We start from the raw sequence: 19,108 nt of genomic DNA on the forward strand, positions 1-19,108 counted from the left end.
AACTGTCTCATTCTGAAAAGTGTTTAGCGCTGTGGCTTTTCAAAGGTTTAGACAACTTAATTTTAGAGGATACCACAAGGGTGTGTTGTCAGTGTTAGTGAGGAGGAAATGGAATCATTTTCCATTTTGTGATAAATTATATAAGCATCTAATTGTAAATGGACGTTATTTTCGGAAACGGCTTTCTAAGAAGACAAATTATTGATGCAAGCTTTATTATCAACGTGGTAGAACACTTTTGACTGTCAAAGTGAAGCCTGAGAATGCAGAAACGCACAAACAAGACGGGCTAGAAGGAGACACATCTGAAGGAAAACAGCATAGACTGAAACTGGTGAGGAAAAAGAAAATTGTTGAGGGCGTTGAATGTGTCAAGGTGAACTGGGACGATTGTTATGGGCAACCGAAAACCACAGCAACCAAAAGCGAATGAAAAGCCTAAATAAAACAGGATGTATGTTTAATTTATTTAATTTGTCCATACATTATCTTCCACCTAATCCAGGGTTTTGTTTTGGGGGTGAACAAAATGACTCAGTTCTGGGGAACTGATGTCGTCAGTTTGGCTCTTGACCCTTTAGGCTCCTGCACTTGGGGCAGGACTTTCTCCCCAACCCAGAGAGGGCAGCCTACACGTTTCCAAATCAAGACCAAAATCAGATTTTGAGATGCTTCTCGTCATTTAAAAGCTGTAAGTCTCAATCTGATGTAGCCAACAGAACCAAAAAAATCATATCTTTTCTTTTACATTTCATCTTTTTTTTTCCTTTATCACATTTAAATGCTTCAGATAATCAAACAGACATTAAAAAAATGAAAAAAGGTGAAATCAGGTGAAATTATCGGGTGGTAATGGTTGACATGTCAGCCTAGAACCAAAAGATAAACTAAGCTAAAAAAAAAAACTGGGTGACATTACCAAGTTATAACACAGAATACCCTATATTCATTTCCAATGTAAAGTCCAAACCATAACCTTTTACATGTTGAGGATAGAAAGCTCCTTTTTTTTAGAGCAATTCCCCAAACCGACCGTTTAGAAATCCTATTGATCCGTTTCAGTTGAAACCAACAGGAAGTTGTGCAGCCAAATTTTAGCAGTGATGGACGATTCTCCTTTGGCAGAACTTGATTTGCTCTGTTGGCATTTTCTGGGTACTTCGTACTAACAAGAGACTCAGAGCAGACCCTGAAATCAATACATTTTGATCCGGGAACGCTTTGGGAACCCCAGAATATTCTTGGAAAGTGGCTCCCCGGCGTAAGGAATCTCTGAATTTTTTACTCCTGCAACGTCATCTCAGGTATGCAGAAGACAACGTATGAATAGATTGATGGATGTCGTGTTCGTGGTGCAGGTAAATCGATAAGAGCTGACCAGAATGATGACAGAACATCATCAGAGTGGAAGATTGATGAGTCCTGGTCTGTTGGGATTACAAAGCAGGTCACTATGGCAACGAGAGGTGGGGGCTCAATAAAACGTTAAATCTAAATTCCTGTTCAATGTCTGTAAAGAACAAAGAAAATGAACATGAAGTGTGAATATGCAGAAAGTAAGTCAGGGGTTCATGGTTGCATGTTTCCGCCTTTCCAGAACAAGATCTGATTTACAATAACTTGTACATCTAAAACAAATTAATACTGGGTAAAAGTGCAATATTTCTTGCCAGTCATGCCAGAAAGCAAAATGGTAATTTTAAAGAATTACATTGCAAGTAAAGTGAAATACTTAGGGCTTATTTTTATTTTTTATTTTTTCCTTTTTATTGTTAACAAATAAAGAAATATCACATTGTCAGAATATCACATTAAATATTTTAATTCTCAGCAACAGATGTTTTGTCTGGAATGGATTTCACTCGACAGTCTCTGCTCTTATCACCTTTTCCTAGCACACTTCTTCCTTCCACTCAATTTCCTGTTGATATGCTTGGATATATACAACTCTGTGAACAACCAGCTTCTTCAGCAACGACCTTTCCTTACCCTCCTTGTGAAGAGTGTCCTGTGTGGCCCACAGACCCGTGGTGAGAGACGGTCTAAAGCCTCAGGAGACCTTTGCAGGTGTTTTGCATTAATTTGCTGATTAGGGTTTGACACCATGAGTTTCCATTAGTGACCTCTGCTACAGTATTCTAATGTTCTGAGACGCTGAAATTTTAGGTTTTATTATCTGTAAGAAATAGTCACAAAATTACAAGAAACAAAGGGCTTGGTATATATCAGTCTGTGTTTCACTTTCTTTCAAACTTCTTACAGTTTGTTGTCTCACTTTCTGAGATGGCTGCCAAGAAACATTTCCCTTTTAGACAATAATCGAATTGTCCAACACATATATAGAAGTGGGACGGCGTGTTATCCGTATGTAGAGCTGCATGTACACACTGCCTGTGTTTCCAATTAATTGGTACATTTCCTAAGGTCAAGTGCTGTAAACATGTATTTTTGCCGTTTAATAATCAAAGTCTTTCAAATTAACCTCAGAGACTCTTCAAAGGTTAACATAGCAGCTTGTTTGCTTCTCAGCACAAAATAAACAAAACATATAATGATTATTTCTCGGCCCTCCTTTCTAAATTGTCCAGTTAAATAGATTTAAATGGTGTGTCTTAATCTATATTCAACTTTATTTGGGAAACACAGAAATTTCAGCTAAATGAGCTCTCAAGAACAAGCCGGGCGAATTGATTGGTTTATATCTACATGCAGCATTAAGAATCAATTCCTTTGTAATGAGATTGAATCAAACGTGTGACCGTGTGTAATGTGAATGGTTGCTCCGAGTAATTAACTCACAGAGAATTACTACCCAGCCTTGCAGTTTCCTCAGAGTGCTTTGAGCTCATTGTTTAGGTGTCTGGCTAACAAATTTAAGTTCATTTCTGTTTATGGGTTTTCTCGCTACTGAATTAGGAGGGTGTTTCTGTTTGGAATGAAACGGCAAATCCGTGTTAAATTAGGAGGTGTGTGGCGAGATCAAACATCAGAATTCGGGGAAAATCTTTTTAATAATAAATGTAAGCAGTGCATGTGCAAAAAGTGTGAATGCAGCGTTGTTAAAAAGTAAAGATGTTCACATATTTTCTTTATAAAATCATTTGTATTCAGGGGGGGGGGAATCTTCCAATCATCCTGCATGAATGCTTCCCTGATATATGCACCTTTGAACAATGAAACTTTGAAGAGGAAGAGAAGCCGTGGCATTACTGACCCATAATGAGGCATAAATAAAGCCAGTCTGAGTGGGCAGCTTGATTTGCACCTAGTCAACTTTTATGTGAATGCAGAAGTCTTGGAGTTAACCTTGTGCTGCTGGTCATTTTGCTCTTGGATAAGATGGGGTGAGTTCTGACCTCTGCTCCTCGGCTTCTTCCTGCCATCCAATCTCAGCGAACTGAAACAGTAAGAAAAATTTATTTTTCATGTCTACAGGCAAATATATACTTATTTTGGTGTCTAAAAGCATTTAAGCAAAGAAAATAACTCAAACTATAGTGAATTGCAAATGTATTTTCATGCCCTAAGGAACATACTTTAGTGTATTTTTGAGAGATTTTAAAGGATAAATGTCACATAATTGTAAACAAAACAAGGTTTTACGATTTTCTGAATTAAAATATGAAAAGAGCCATGCATTTCAATTCAGAATCCTTTACTCTAAAAACAGCACAAAAGCAAATTAACATCAGAAGTCACCTTATAAGGCTGACCTGTTTGTGATTTCATCTCACTTTAAATAAGGCTGTTCTGTGAAGCTCTAAGAGGAATATTAGTGAACAAAACCACAAATACAGAAATATAAAGTTGTGTCAAATTATAATGTAAGCTTAGATGTAAAACAAAATCCCAAACGATAAACGTCGCACAGAGAACTTGGTACATCAGCATCAACTGGAAGTGAAAGCCCAGAGACTGATTGTAACTCTGGGAGAGCAGCAGAGATCGGATTAGGCAGGAAACGGAGCTGTTGGCACGTTATGACAGCAACAGTCTTACTTCAGAGGCCACTTCAGATTCACTGCAAGACTGACTGCTACTGGAGATCCTTCCTAAACACTTTGTAAACATTCACAATTTAAACTGAATGAAACAATGTGGTGGCAGCATCGTGCTGTGGGACTGCAATGCGACAAGAACAGCAATGCAGATGGTCAGAGTTGATCGGAAAGGTTATGAAGCTAAATCTGAGACATTTCTGTCTGAAAAAGTAGCTAAAAACTGGAAGATAAACCAAAGATTTGGGAGGAGATTCCTTTACAAATCTATCATAAATAAGTTTGCTATTAAAATATGGCAAAATGATTCAATGCATTTCATTCTGAGAATCCATGTTTATTATCTCCCAGCTTAACCTCCATTTTGCTCCACATAGTTCAGATTGATGTCATCTGTATTCGTGTCAGAAGTTGCGTATTTCTCTGTCAGAAGGAAATGAGCGACTAATCCTCTGTCTGGATTCTCAAAAGCTTAATTGGGGTATTGTTCTCCTTTTTGTCTGGCCAGAGGGTGGAAGTTGTGATTCTCTATTTGACAGTGAATGCATCATTCATAGAAACTGTGATCCTCAAATTAAACCTCGTTTGATTTGAAGCCATTCAACAAAGATTTCCTGTGTTGTGCTATAAGCACCAACAGACGTTCGTATGTGATGGAGGGAAGAACTGAGTGAGTGTCGGTGGTGTAATGACTGGACAGCTGGTTGCCACAGTAATACCTGTAATTCAGTGTTTAATAAGCTACCTTGACAGATCACAACCAACTGCACGACCACATTTTATTGAAAGCAGATGTGTTTAAAATGTTCTGGTCCACTTGGCATTCACATATGCACTCGAATCACATCCGAGTTCACTTCAACCCAACTGAGACTTTTAGGGGAACCGCAAAGGAACCAGGACTTTCAACACAACTGAACTAAAGTTTGTCTAAAGCAGACTAAACAGGGCTGGTGTGAAAGAACCCCAAAACATTAATGAGTGAGTTTGACGTGGACGAACTGTAGTGGCCTGACATCCTTGGGATGAAACAGATACTGTGTGTGAAGCCTACTTCTCCAACATCCGTGTCTTCTGTATGAATAGCAAGGTTCTCCAACAGACACCCTCAAACGTTTTGTGGACCTAGATGAATGGAAGCTGTTTCAGATACAAAGAACGGTGCAAGAAAATATTAAATCCTTTGGAATAAAAACTGAAAACTCATTAAAGTTCCTGTGTGTGTAAAGCCAATACTATTGGAAATATAGTGTTTACAATTAATCTTAGCCATCTAAGCTACAGCTTGCTTTTTCATCAGTGTAATATCATCACTTTCAACTGACAGTTGGTCAATAATGTTTTGCTTCATTTTTTTTTTTTGCAGCCGTAGAGACCAGAAGCTCAGTGGGGCTTTTATTTCAAACAAAACCTGGATTTCAACTTCTGTTGTTGTATCCTGTTCAGAACTCGGTTACCAGGGACCATGTGGGCTCCTAAGTACAAGCAAATCTGTATCTATAAATTTTACATTGTGATTTAACTAAACCAAATTGCCATTTTCACATCTCAGCAGCTTTAAGCAGTGGAGCTGCCCTCACTTGACTGAAAGTGCAGCTGTCAGCTCAGCTGGGATTCAGTCCTAATCTGTTAACCCTGAAAGCAAGAATCTGAGTACGCTGCTGAAAGGACCACAGTTTGAATCCAAGTGGAATGCTAGAGCATACAGACGTTTGTTATTTTACGCTTTATAGCTCATCTTGTTAGAATACAATAAAATCATACAAAAAAAACGAAAAAAGAAAACTTCTACGAACGGCATTTCCTGTGGAAAAGCTTAAACTTAAAGGGGCTGGTTGATATGACGCTGATAAACCTGCATAAAAATGCTAACGTTTTATATTACCGTATAAAGACAAATTGTATTTAAAACAGAAAAAAGATAAATATTTCTAATAATGCAAAATAAATATAGCTTTGGTTGTTGCTGGTGTGGTTGGTGTACCTACATAGTCACAGAGCAGTTTGACTGAGATTTAATCAAACGATCATGTAGCAAAAATCTGGGAAGGTTCTCTGACATGAGTGAGAAGCTAGCATGCTAATGGCAAAGGTGCTACATGCTATAAGTAGCAGAAGCCAATTAAAATATATTTCTTTCTCCTTTGTGGTTTCAGTCGTTTTCTCACAGATTCCACAAAGTATTATGGTGACCAAACTCTCATAGCAATTTTGGGAGTTGTTAGTGATCCTGCTTGAACTAATAAGTATCAGAAAAAGAGCTCTTCACTTTGGTAAGGTAAAAAAAATAATGTCTACGTATGTGGAAACAGGATTCTGTCCCAACATTTGCTTTGTGGATGGAAGAAAAGTTTAACATAACTGCTTCTGGAGAAACAGAGACTGCATAATGAAGACAGAGGAGCTCAGTTTAATCAGACGTGACTTTACTCTGAAGCAAGAGAGCTTTAACAACCTTATGAAACTCACTACAGCAGTTTGAAGCTTTCAAATCCTTCTGTCTCTTTGCTTTTATTAATGGAGGTTTACAGCACATACATATGCACTTTGCTCAGTTTTGTGAAGTGTTCGGATGTGTGTTCTTATGTTTTTATGACACACTTAAAAACTAATAACCATATTTAATTTAAAGGCTGAAGCTGTGGGGAAAGCAGAGGAGATCTGGAAGGGAAACTTGAGAGAAAAGCAAAAATGAAGAAATAACATTAGGAAACACAAGAGTGACCAATAATTCACAAAGTAAACAGATCACAGTGCACCAGAGAATATATGAAAGTAGAAGATGAACGAAGTATTAAAACTTTAAACCAAGGCTTCCAAACTCCAGTTCTCAGGACTTCAACTTTTAGATCAGCTTCAACACAACTGAATCCAGTAATTCGGTCATTAGCTGGACTCTAGATCAGTGTTTCTCAACCTTTTTGGAGCCAGCACCCCCCTAGCCTTTATCCAGGTCCTTCACCGCCCCCCACCAAAGAATTTGTAGGCTACTTTGCACTGACTAATTTACTGTTATGGCCTGTAAGATATATTTATTCTCAGTATTAGATATGGTCTCAACAAACCTATGGTACTTCAACAATATTATTTTACCTTTTATAGTGTCTGTTTATTCTTGCCATACAGTCCTCCATATTAATTATTGCTCGAAAGATCTTGCCATACCAGTTTATATTTATTTTAGTTTCTTAGTTTATTCTTACATTTTGTTCTTCATTCATTTCCATTTAGTTTCCTTTGATTACTATTGCCCTCTCTTGGTTTATCGCTATGTCCACTTTAGTTTCTTTCCTGTTGCTAGATTTATTTTATTGTTTATTGACCATCAGTAATCTTCACTCTTCACCTGCTGCGCCGCCTAATCGTCGTGTGTTGATTTTTCACTGTTCAGCATTGGATTCTCTGTTTTTATGCCATAATTCACATCTAGTTCGTCGCTCCGTTTTATGTCCCGCTTCTCCTGTTTCAGAGTTTTGCGCAATGTGCGCGTCTTTTGTTTTAACCCCCTAAAGTGCAGGGCGGTCGGGAAACGTATTGATGGGGAAAAGGCAGAACCTTTTAAAACAACGGAAACAATTTCGGTATCCATCCATCCATTCATTCATCCATTTTCTTGCACCCTTGTCCCTCAGTGGGGTCGGGAGGGTTGCTGGTTCCCATCTCCAGCTAACGTTCCGGGCGAGAGGCGGGGTCACCCTGGACAGGTCGCCAGTCTGTCGCATAATTTTGGTATTCTGATCATTGAAATTTAAAAATTCTGTGGTACCGTTGTTCTTTCACACCCGTTTCATACCGGACCACTTACAGCACCGGTATTAACGCTATAAAATGAACGCTCTCTAACATGGCAATCCCATGGAGGGATTTTTTTATTTAAATGGGTTCATTTTTCAGAGGGATACACAGTGAGGGTATCGTGATTTTAGTTATTGCATGTTTATAAGAGTGATTTTCTGTTGTCCTTCCATGGTAGCGGGCAGCTTTCAAACGGAAATAAAACACTTTTTAATATAAGTTGCTGCTTTGACATGATCACAGAACTGCCAAAACATATGTACAAAAATCCTAAATAAAACATAAAATATTTGAAAATCGGACACCTGACAAGTGAATCACAGCACTGCGCCAGAAGCTGCTGAATAGAAGAAGAGCTGCCATCGATACAGTTGCAGCCAAGCATGTTTTAATGTTACACAATACAGTTTTACAAGTTGCTCAAAGTCTAAACTGGTATTGTTGTGCATTTAAGATGTAAAGTTTATCTTCGACCAATCGCCCCCCAAAGGCATCCCAGCTTCCCCCTTTTGTATAAATTTCTGCCAGCGCCCCCTGCCGTCCTCTGAACGCCCCCCGGGAGGCGATACCGCCCATGTTGAGAACCGCTACTCTAGACTGTAACTGCATGCCAAGGAGATAATTAGGTCATTTAATACGTTCATTGGGTCATTCCGTTTCTTTCTCTTTCATGTTTTTGAAAAGATTTTAAAGCACAGAACAATTTCAAGAAAAACTGTTGTGGTTTTCAAGACAAATTTTTTAAATCTCAAAAAAGTATTTTGCCAGTAACTGACCAGCCAAAAAACGCTAATAAGGTTCTTAGAGCAGGATGAACAAATCCAAAGCAAATTCTCATCACTTCTCTCTGCTCACCCAAGTTTTAAACCTTTTTCAGGTGCCTAAGTAACCACTACATTCATCTGCTGCTTCCTTGTGTTCGTGGTTATCGGTATTTTTGGGGCTCATAACTGCAGAATGTTTGCGTCTCAAATCACCCAAACCAGAATCATCCAGTGGAGTCAGCACACTGCTATCTGCACTGCTAAAATAACACACTCCGACTCCATTCAGCTGTGATTGCAAATAACAATCATAATTACCATGGCATAATCATATCCCTTAGCAATGACTGTCACCAGAGAAATACAATTTCTCTAATGTCACAACAAATCAGCTGGTTTCAAGAAAGGGGGCCAGCAGAAAGCAGGCGGGGTTGGACTTCACAATTGGGAAGATTCTCAGTCGTGCGTCGTGTAATTTTCAGCCCTGAAACAGCCCAGCCGGAATCCCTCTGCTTGGTTCCGTAATTTATAACTAAATATTTGGAAGGCATTTACCTATTGTTATCTTTAATCCCTCCCAAAAAAATCAGGCGAAAAGAATTCAGTCATTCTTCCAGCTCCACAGTTTATTGTTTCACCCCCTCAAACAAGCACTATTCAGGATTCCTCTAAAGAAAGAAGGGCTGCTGGGTGCTGCCAGTCACCCTGCTCCCTCTTTCTGAGAGGATTCCTCCTCATCTCCCAGGTGGCGTCCCATTTGTCCTGGAGTAATTCATTACCTGTTCATTCAGTAGTGACAACCCGTCAATTCCATCTGGCTGTGCGGTCTCCTGGGGGTCCACTAGCCCTCATATAATAAGGACAGCCACCAGGAAACATATTTGCTCACCCATTACCTCAATAACTATGTAATGATTGATTCCTTGTTGGATCATCCATGTTTCACAGCACAGCCAAGAGACGATTAAATGAGAGAGGCAGTGCTCACTCCAGTTATTCCCAGTGACAGATATAAGAGCCAAGCATACGGCCAAGAATTTGTGACCCGGACAGGTAATGTTTCACCAGGCGAAGTGTTTGTGAAGGTCTTCCTTTTAATACAAACAGATTTATTTTAAAATGAAAAATCTAGAAACTATCTACACTTTTTTCCCTAATTATCCCCAACTAAAAACTATTTTCCTGGTGGCTAAATGCAGTGGCTCATAAGACTATGTACACCTGTTCCACTTGTTTCTTAAAGTTGCAACAATAAACTTGAAATGAATTTGAATGTTTCTGAACTACACAAAATACAAAGAAGAGAAAGTAAGATAAAAAAACATTCAGCCCTGTTTATTCAATACTCTACAGTGTCTTTTGCCATGTCACTGTCAGCTTTACACATTTAGAAGCTGCATATTTTTGCTTGATTTTCTTGAACAATTTAAAACCATATGTCAATTTTATTCGAGTTTAAAATCTTGCTTTAATTTGTGCTCATGTGTCACAGAAACAATCTTCAAGGTGACCTTCTATGCTTCCTTGAACAGGTCAGGGTAGATCTATGCTCAATAAAAAAAACAGGTTCTTTACATTTTCTGCATCAAATCAATCTTAGATGACGAGATTTTGGTCTCAGCAGTTCTGCCTGTATTAGCAGCTCTTGTCACTTGTCACTCAAACGTGAAAATGGCAAATGCAAATAGATGCGTAGTTATATAACCATAGATCATTAGTATAGCCTCCTTCACAATAAACAACAATGCACCAAGTGGTTTCTGGATTGTAAGTCAACAACAAAACACTCTTCCAGCAGCCATTGTTCAGTACATATGGTGATAAAATAAATTGACCAAACTACTGGAGCACAGCTTGGGTTGCCAGGCGATGATGGGTGGTGCTCCATAGGGGTTGCTAGGTAACAAACTGGGCTTTGCTGAGATTGCTAGGTAATGGGCAGTGCCTCCTAATTTGTGATGTTTCATTCGGAAGGTTTTTGAAATGGCTCATTTGTCTTTAGAAGCAGTAGAATCCCAAATGGAAGTACAAAAATGTGAAAAATGTGAATTTTGTAGTTGCAGCACGATACTGTATATTTCTTTAGTTCTGTAGCTTATTGTACTTTTACACCAGTAGGTATGAGTAAAGTCAAAACAGGAAAATACTCAGCCAGAAGTTTTCTTTTAACATATGACGAATGACAGGAGCAAAGCGAATCCATCCAAGGACACGATGGTATTTAGCAGGGCTACAACACTGTGACAGGCTAACTGATAGGGCCACCTCAGGAGACGTTTTGTAGTCACCCACAGCAGACAGCACCCACCCGGAGTATCGCTTCAGAGGCCGGCAGCTGCGCCTGGCAGTCGGGCACACACTGTTTCCCCTTCCCTGTGGTAAGCCCGAGAAATGCACTTTCTACCCTGGACTTACATTTTCAATCAAATCTGTCCTTGATCACATTAGAATTCACTCGCCAAATCTGGACAAACATAAAAGGCTTCCCGTGGTGCCAATCACGCAATATTTTAGGAGTGCAACTTTCACTTTCATCTGGAGTGATTTTTAGTGGATGCAACAGTGGATTAAGTCTGTAAAAGCCCAGTATGAAAATGTTTCTGGCACAGCACTGGGCAGAGATACTGACACCCCTGGATTCCAGTCACAGCCACGAAATAAGAGTCAATGTCTTAAACCTTTAAAATGTTTTAATGAAATGTCTGAAGATATTGAAGAACTAAAAAAAAAGTGTAAACGCAAACACAGTTATTGTTATTCATTAAAAAAGTTTGACTATCCAATTTTCAGTCAACACTGACAAACTCAAATTGCATTTATAAACAAGCTGGAAGCTTTTAGTATACAGTTTGGTTCTGTCACTATTCCTCTAGTCTTTGTACAGGAGTGCTTATGCAACTGCACATTTCAGCTTTAGAGAGGTTTTCAATGGATTTAAGGTCAGACCCCGTAGCTGGTATGTTTTAAACGGGTCACCCTTTTCTCTCCGACCCTTCCTTTGTGCAGATGGAGTTGTTCTTTGGGTTGTAACACTAAAAGGCATGAAGGCCTTCACCTTTTCTCAAACTGAGTGACACATCTCACATTAAAGTGTCTGGGTTTATTATTTCCCTTTGATGCTCCCAGTGCATCCAGCAACATCGATACATCCTGCAGAAATATCTTCTCTGTTTCGGATACACATACAACACACACTAAGGTTCATAAGGGTTTAAGCACAACAAGGCTTCCTGATATGTCTAAAAAACATGATTTTTCAAGAAAGAAGAACTTTAAAAAGCCCTGCTTGCAATGACTACTGTGACGGCCAGCCACACAGGGTAAGGTCCACGCCTTATCATAAGTTGGCTTTCACTTTAGTTTGTTTTGTTGTTTAATTATCCTTTATTTTCTGTCTTCCACCTTACAATGTTTATATGGAGTGCACACATGTTAACAATGCAGGATTGAAATTTAATTATGTTGTATTAATATTGTTTTCTTTGTTTGAGTTACCTGGGTGTTTGGGCTCCCCTCTCTGGACCAAAGGAATGGCAAAGGGCTGAGGTTCCTGATATACATCTCATGGCCTTATTGGACTGAACCACCTGCGTCATGCTGGGGGGGGTTGTGGGTTTATTTCATTGTTTGGGTTAGTTGTTGGATTGGCAGCCATTTTGTTTTCCCCTATTGTGTCTTCATAGTTTAGCTAAACTTGTATTTAAATCCCCTTGTGTCTTATGTGAGCAGGGCAGTTTGTTGTTGTGTCAGTTATGTCTTGAGTTCCGTAATTTATGTTGACCTCTTTTATTAGCATGCCCATTTAAATGCTATGTTAAACTTTTGTTCATATTTTTGGGTAAATAAAAACCCGCCTTTTTGAATTCAATACCTGTGGTCTGCATTTGTACTGTCTGGTCCCTGACAACTACATACGCATGAATTTCTTAATATCAAAACATTATATGCAGATCCTTGGAATGCAGTGGAGCAGGACCTATTTGTGGTTTTCATCATGGAGAATATCTAAAATATTTGAAAGAAAATGCAGCAAGGGAAGCTGAAATGTTCAGGTGCAATGCTACTTTATAAGCTTTTACCCTGTATTTGTAAAGTAGCCAATCATGAAGCACCTTTTATTTTCCTGTTGATATTTCTTTCTTGAACTTCCCAGATTGCTCATGACCAAATATGGAAATTAAGTGATGACACCATGCAGTGAGTTGGAGCAACTGTCAGAACTGCATACTACTTCCTGCTAATGCTGCTTTACTTGCTGAGGAACAACAGTGAGAACAACTGTAGATATGAGCTTCTGTAGTCTCGCTAAAATGGTTTTATCTGTGCATATTAATGCATATTATGGTATATTTGGTGTTTGGCAATGGTAGGCACTACTAACTAAAAAGTTAGTTGCACTGACCAGCACTAATTATAAACATTGGTTCTGCTAACGCTAAAGCACACTGTAATAATGGTCAAGCACTAATGATCAAGTGCTAACTTCAATCCAAATTATACTCTCTCTTGAAAGACAACAACTAATTTTCCATAATTACAATTTTTCTTGTTATGCCCTCAGATGTTGTATTTAGTTTTTGTTCTCTTTCTGTGTTTTATTTTGCTTCTGTATGGTGCTTGTTTGAAACAAAGTTACTGGGGGGAAAAGAGAGCATATGAGCTGCTGTGTAGACAGTCTTTACCCACTTCAAGAACAGCACTAATATATAAACGTCTAACTTAATGGAGATTTCTTAAGGTTTACAAAACAGCAAAGTAAATTAGTATTTCAGAATTTATCTGGCAAAATAACTTAGGAGAAGCTAAGTGCGCAAAATGTTTTCAAAGCTAGCAAATTGCTAAACGAGAAATCCACTAATGGCACATTAGCAGATTAATGGAAAAGTGCCATGTGTTAGTGTGTGAATTATTAAAATAGGTGGTCATAAGAGTTATTAGAGCAGGTCCCAAGTATCCAAAGAGTCTATCTATTACAGGAAACCTGATCGCAAGCTGCCCCTGCAAATACCAGGGATCTACTCTGCAACCCTTTCACTCGTTGTTACTTTATTTAATTCAGTATGTTTTGTTGGGATTTTATGGGGTAGATCAACACAAAGCAGCGCATGATTATGAAGTGGAAGAAAAATGATAAACTATTGAAAATAAAACTCAGTAAAGTATCCTGGCATTCTTATAGAGAAAAGCACAACATGCTGCTGGTCCCCTGCATAAAATATACAACATTTTGTGATTGTGACCTGACAAAACATAAAATATTTAAAAGTTAATAAGTACCTTTCAAGGATCTGTAAAGCTTTTATTTCACGCAGTAAAACCCTCCATCCTTCCGTTTTGTTGGTCAGCAATCTAAGACACTCGTTTAATTTAAGGAGTCCAACCAATGGACAGCGTTTTGCTCAGCCATTATGCTAAATGTCTACCTTATTGTTAGGACCATTTTGCTGATGTCATGGTTTTCTCGTTTAGGAGACAGCATTTAAATCTCTCCCTATCCTGCCTGTGCTGCACACCGCACCCTGCAGATAGATGCATGCACACAGGCAGCATTCTTCTGATTCTTTTTGCTCCCAGGACCGTGCATCTGGGACGTGTTCCAGCTCGACTAAAACTGATTAATAGTGGCTTTAATACCACAGAATGCTGATTGCAAACCCGGCATCTGCGTGTCCTGAAACATGCTCCTTCCAGTCTCATCATCGGGATGTGTGTTTTGGCGAAGTTAATGAATAAGTCATTAGGAGGTGACTATGATTGATGGGTTAGAAACAAACAAGCTAATATCAGCTGCTGCTGGAATCAGAGTCGAGACTATTCTGCCTACTCCAGGTGAAGCAACTGCAGACAGTGCAATGATTTCACCATATGTGCTTTGTTTGCCTTTGTTACAGAGTGTGATTTTGTTATTAGAAAGTGTCATTTTTTCTGTTTTATTAGTTAATGCGGAGATTTATTGTCTCTTTCCTTGCATTCATTCTTTTGCTTTTTACTTGAACTTGACTAAAATTCTCAATGACAAAACAAAGAGCTTTAGACTATTTACTTTCACCAATTATGTTGTGAAAAACTGCTGATTACTCAACACGAAGGACAAAAACGTGTAGGCTTTCCTTCATATGCATTAACTGCTTTTCTTAATCGTTGCTTTAGTCAAAGCAACTTGTTATTTCAGCCAGTTGTGACCCAGAATATCACATTTTCGTGCTGCACTAAAGGCCATAATTATTCATACCCCTGTCCGACTTAAAATAAAAATGATTTCCATTTAACAATTGGATTTGTTTCTGACAGAAAATGAGACGGAATCTTGTCAAAAGAGTAGTGAAAGAGGAGAGCCAAACCAGCATTTTAATTCACATTTTATCATTTCATTAACTGTCATGAGATGAATAAAAAAAAAAACTTTTGCAGCGTGATCAGTCTTTCCAGATCCAGCATCATTAATTGATCGTAATCCAGTATTTTTTTTGTGAAAAGTTCAGAAATACACCCCTCCAGAGATCCAGGTATTAAATGATGGTTTAGATCTACTAAGGGGTTTAATTTCTGCAGTATTATGGTTCTGGTGCTGAAAGCTGATGGATCAATAACAGTTCTGTATTTTGATTTCACCTCCTGGTTTTCTTTTGCACAGAATAAGAACATATAATCAGCACTAGGCTGGGAAATACCTTTCTTCTGTATTTTTAAATGAGCAAATTTAAAACTAAATGTAAACTTTTGAATAAATGTATTGCTGCAGTTATTTTGTTTGTTCCTCAGGTTATTAATTATTTAATCTGTAGCTGTAGAGCAAAGATAGCCTGACTGTTTCTGTTAGTCTTTATATTTGTTTTTGTGTTTTGCTTAGTTAATTATTTGTGAATACACAGTGATTGGATTAATAATAAATGCAATTTCTGAATCCAACAAGAACCCTAGTACAGGTTTATTTTATTTAACACTTACACCAATTCTGGTTTATTTAGATTGCTCTCTAAGTGATATTTCAAAACCTGCTTTTTGGATTTACTCAGGTTATATTTGATGATTTGAACAAAAAGGCAAAAACAGAAAAACTTTTTCAGATCACTACACACAGAAAGCTCCTCTTGCTTCTATAAGATGGGGATTACTTCCTCAAAAAATAGGATTCATCCTCCAGACTGAGATTTGATAGATTATGATACAGATTTTTCAAATACATCTGCTTAATGTTGCTACAAACATTGCAGATAATAAAACTTGGTGTGGAAAAACATGGAGCTACTTCAAATATTTATGACTGTCAGAAATATTCCTGTTTGACAGCAAAGAATATTTTCTAAAATTTGTTAGGAAAATGACAGGCGTCAATCATTTCCTGAACATTTGTTGGGTTCCGCAGAGGGCAACTCCTCGGGTCGGGGTTTTGAGAAAAGCATAAATATTTGATTATTTCAGTCCCCTAAGTTCAAGTTTAACTTGGGATCAGATTAATTTTTGCTTCACTGAACTGCAAACCAGCAAACAAAGCAAAAAACTTAGAAAACAGAAGCTGAACAGTGACAGAACGTAATTCTTTTTGACAGTCTGCTTGTGCATGTTTGAAAACATATTCTGTATTCATCGTCACTCCGCCTGATTTGTTATTGCATTTGTCTTTTCAGAAGATGCTGTTGAGATTTAAAATACCCCCTAGACCGTGAGGGATATGAAAATCTTGAAACGTGTTTTACAGTAGTGCAAACTCAACATTTTGCCCTCCCTAGGCTGTAATACAGCAGTGAAAGGTAATAAGCTGCTCTAAAGACAAGAATTCATGCAGAGACCAGCTGCTGAAATAGCTTTGAGTTGCATTACCGCCGGGCCCTTCAGCCGAACAATTTCCAATGAGTTACAGCTTTGTAAAACATAAACTCATAAAAAATTCTTACCCGGCTTTTTAAAGTGTCAATAAAATCTTGCGCAGTACTCTGCAGTCGTCTCCAACTAATATGTAGAACCAAAGTGACGCCGGTGAAGCGTGAGGATTTTAAAGGTTGCTGGTTGAAATCCTCAGATATATTCAGACACAAACAACTATTGTGTCCTCTGGAATGACTTTCCCAAGCCCTGAATGTTAATCCCGTCCCACACTGTGGCAGCACTGGAGAGCTTCCAGCTGTAACTGTGTTGGGAGCTGGTCGAGTGTGAAATAAGCGTCGCAGGAAGTGTTTCTGCACACACAGGAAACAAGTAAAGCTTTATTTAAGACTTAATCAAAGCAAAACAGACTCACAATTAACAGTGATATCAATCATAGTTTGGCATCAGCAGATCTCAGGTTGGGGTGGGGGATGCAAATTCTAGTTGCTTTATTTTACAAGACCTAGATGTATAGTGTGAAGGCTCCCTTTAAACAAAGCTGTAATGACCCGTTTGAGTAAAACTACCAAAGGTTTCCATACAGACTCCTTCTAATGAGATGTACTAACACAAAGTTTTTACTGGTAAACATGAAATGTTGGATTTTTTTTTTTTTTTTTAAATCAGCCATATTTAAGCTACTGGGAAGAATGGAGAGATTTAATCAAATTACCCCGAGAATTATAGCAACGGAAGCAAAGTTGCAAGTTCTATAAATGGTAAAGGCTCAAAGGCGAATGTTTTTCCTCTACAGATAGGCACAATATAAGGACAAAAATTACTTAAGCATAAATAAATGAAGTCAGATTTACTCAAACCTGCCTCAGGAATTATTAAGTACCTCACAGTGGGAATCCACAGACCCTGACAAAATGAACCTTGGCAGTTTCTGGGCTCTGGAACAAGACTGTGACTGGCAAGTGCCTGGCAAATGTATTCATATCCCTCAACGCCTTCTCCACCACGTGAAGGGAGAAAAATAGAAACCAAACACCGGCCTGAATTCACCCTCCCTGTGGGGAAAACATGGCTTTGGCAGCATCATGCTGTGCAGATGAAAGCTGGCCAGTGTCGACGGGAAGATGGGTGAAGCTGATTACAGAGCAACCCTGAAAGGACATTGTTAGAGACACATGTCCCAACCTGTCCACTGGATTACAGTAATACTATATGGATTATTATCCCTTTAATTCAAGGGAAGATTATTACAAAAAAAAAGGGAATCATTCACAATATTCCACATGTAGAGTAAATCCTCTCTGACTATGTTGCCAGGTCAGGACATGTGAGAATAAGACAGTGATACTAATAATACTTCAGAAAGTGTTTATACCAAGCTACTTTAATCATTCAAACACCAAGTACACCTTAACATGCATTAATACGCACAGTGGAAACCATATTAGCGTCACAGCAGAAACTAATACCTACCGTCTCCCTTATGTGGGCTCTGGCTGAGGGTACACACAATCTGTGGTGAAGAAAACGAATGGTAAGTACTTTTATTGCTCTTTATCTCATTCAGAGGACTCTAAAGCTCTTTTACATGACTACATTCAGTCATTCACACATGGTGGTAAGCTTACACTGTAGCCACAGTTGCCCTGCGGCGGTCTGACAGAAGACTGCCCTGTGAGGCTACCATGTAGCGCTGTCACACGGCCCTTTGACCACCAGCAGACAAGGCAGGTAAAGTGTCTTGCCAATGGACACAAAGACTGAGATTGGTTGGTTACAGGACAAACTCCTACCTTCTGTTTTATTTAGTTGAATTCAATGTGAAACTGGTCATTGGGTGGTTCGCTGCCAGCTACACAAACAGACAAGGATGCAAACCAAACTTGTCATTTTATCGTTTACCCTGTGATGAGGAAAGAAGACGATGGATGACAGTCGCCAGTCGTATGGACTGGCAGCCCTTGGTGGATTTGTGGATTTGCAACCAACACTTTTTACAAAGTAAGGAGATTAACAATCATGCGTACATAAGGTGCAATCAAATATTGCATGATAGAGAAGGTATGGAAAGAGGTCATGTCTATATTGGCATAACATCCGTTCAATACTCCCGTTCCTGACTTCCGATGCCCATCATGGAGCTTCAACACGATTAGTCATTGTAGCTAAAAAGTGTCAAGAAGCATGCCAACTAGCATTGCACAGATATTTCAGCTTCCCACACTGCTTTCAAATATTTTAGATACGCTACACAAAAAAATCTGAGAATTTGCATATTACCGGGTAGTAATTTGGATTAATTTTCCGTGGAAAAATGAACGAATAGGTGAGTCCATGAACACACAGGAGTTCACTGTACTCAAAAAACTGTTAGTGGAGAAAAGGTGGTTCTTCAAGCTATTGACTCAGCAAACTTGATCTCAGCAATAATGTGTTCATTTATCCTCTTACTTCTAATTATTGCACTCTATATGCATTTCTGTATCGCATAAAATCCCAATAACATACCAACAGTTTTGTGGCTGCAATCTTATGATACATAAATAAATTCAAAAAGCAAACTTTGGAAATGCAATGTACAATAAGTAATAAGGAAAGGTTAAAGTGTTCCTACTTATGTGCTTGAACAATAAAAAAATTAAGTCTCCACATTTAAATGTAATACTTTCAAATGCCACCCCTTGAAATGACTAAAGTCAGTGCTGAATAATTAATTGATGTTTTTGT

The 19,108-nt window shown here is 38.5% G+C and overlaps 1 long non-coding RNA gene across 1 annotated transcript; it reads right to left on the minus strand.

Moving 5' to 3' along the window:
- Positions 1-3,254: 3,254 nt before the first annotated feature.
- LOC103475038 (uncharacterized) lies at positions 3,255-16,976 on the minus strand. The gene is made up of 2 exons (XR_535271.2): positions 16,453-16,976; positions 3,255-3,397 (listed from the first exon to the last, which is right to left on the minus strand). It is a non-coding gene; the product is annotated as an uncharacterized LOC103475038 (long non-coding RNA).
- Positions 16,977-19,108: the final 2,132 nt, after the last annotated feature.

Source organism: Poecilia reticulata, chromosome 13 (genome assembly GCF_904066995.2).
Source record: "Poecilia reticulata chromosome 13, P_reticulata-male-v2, whole genome shotgun sequence".
Lineage (NCBI taxonomy): Eukaryota > Metazoa > Chordata > Actinopteri > Cyprinodontiformes > Poeciliidae > Poecilia > Poecilia reticulata.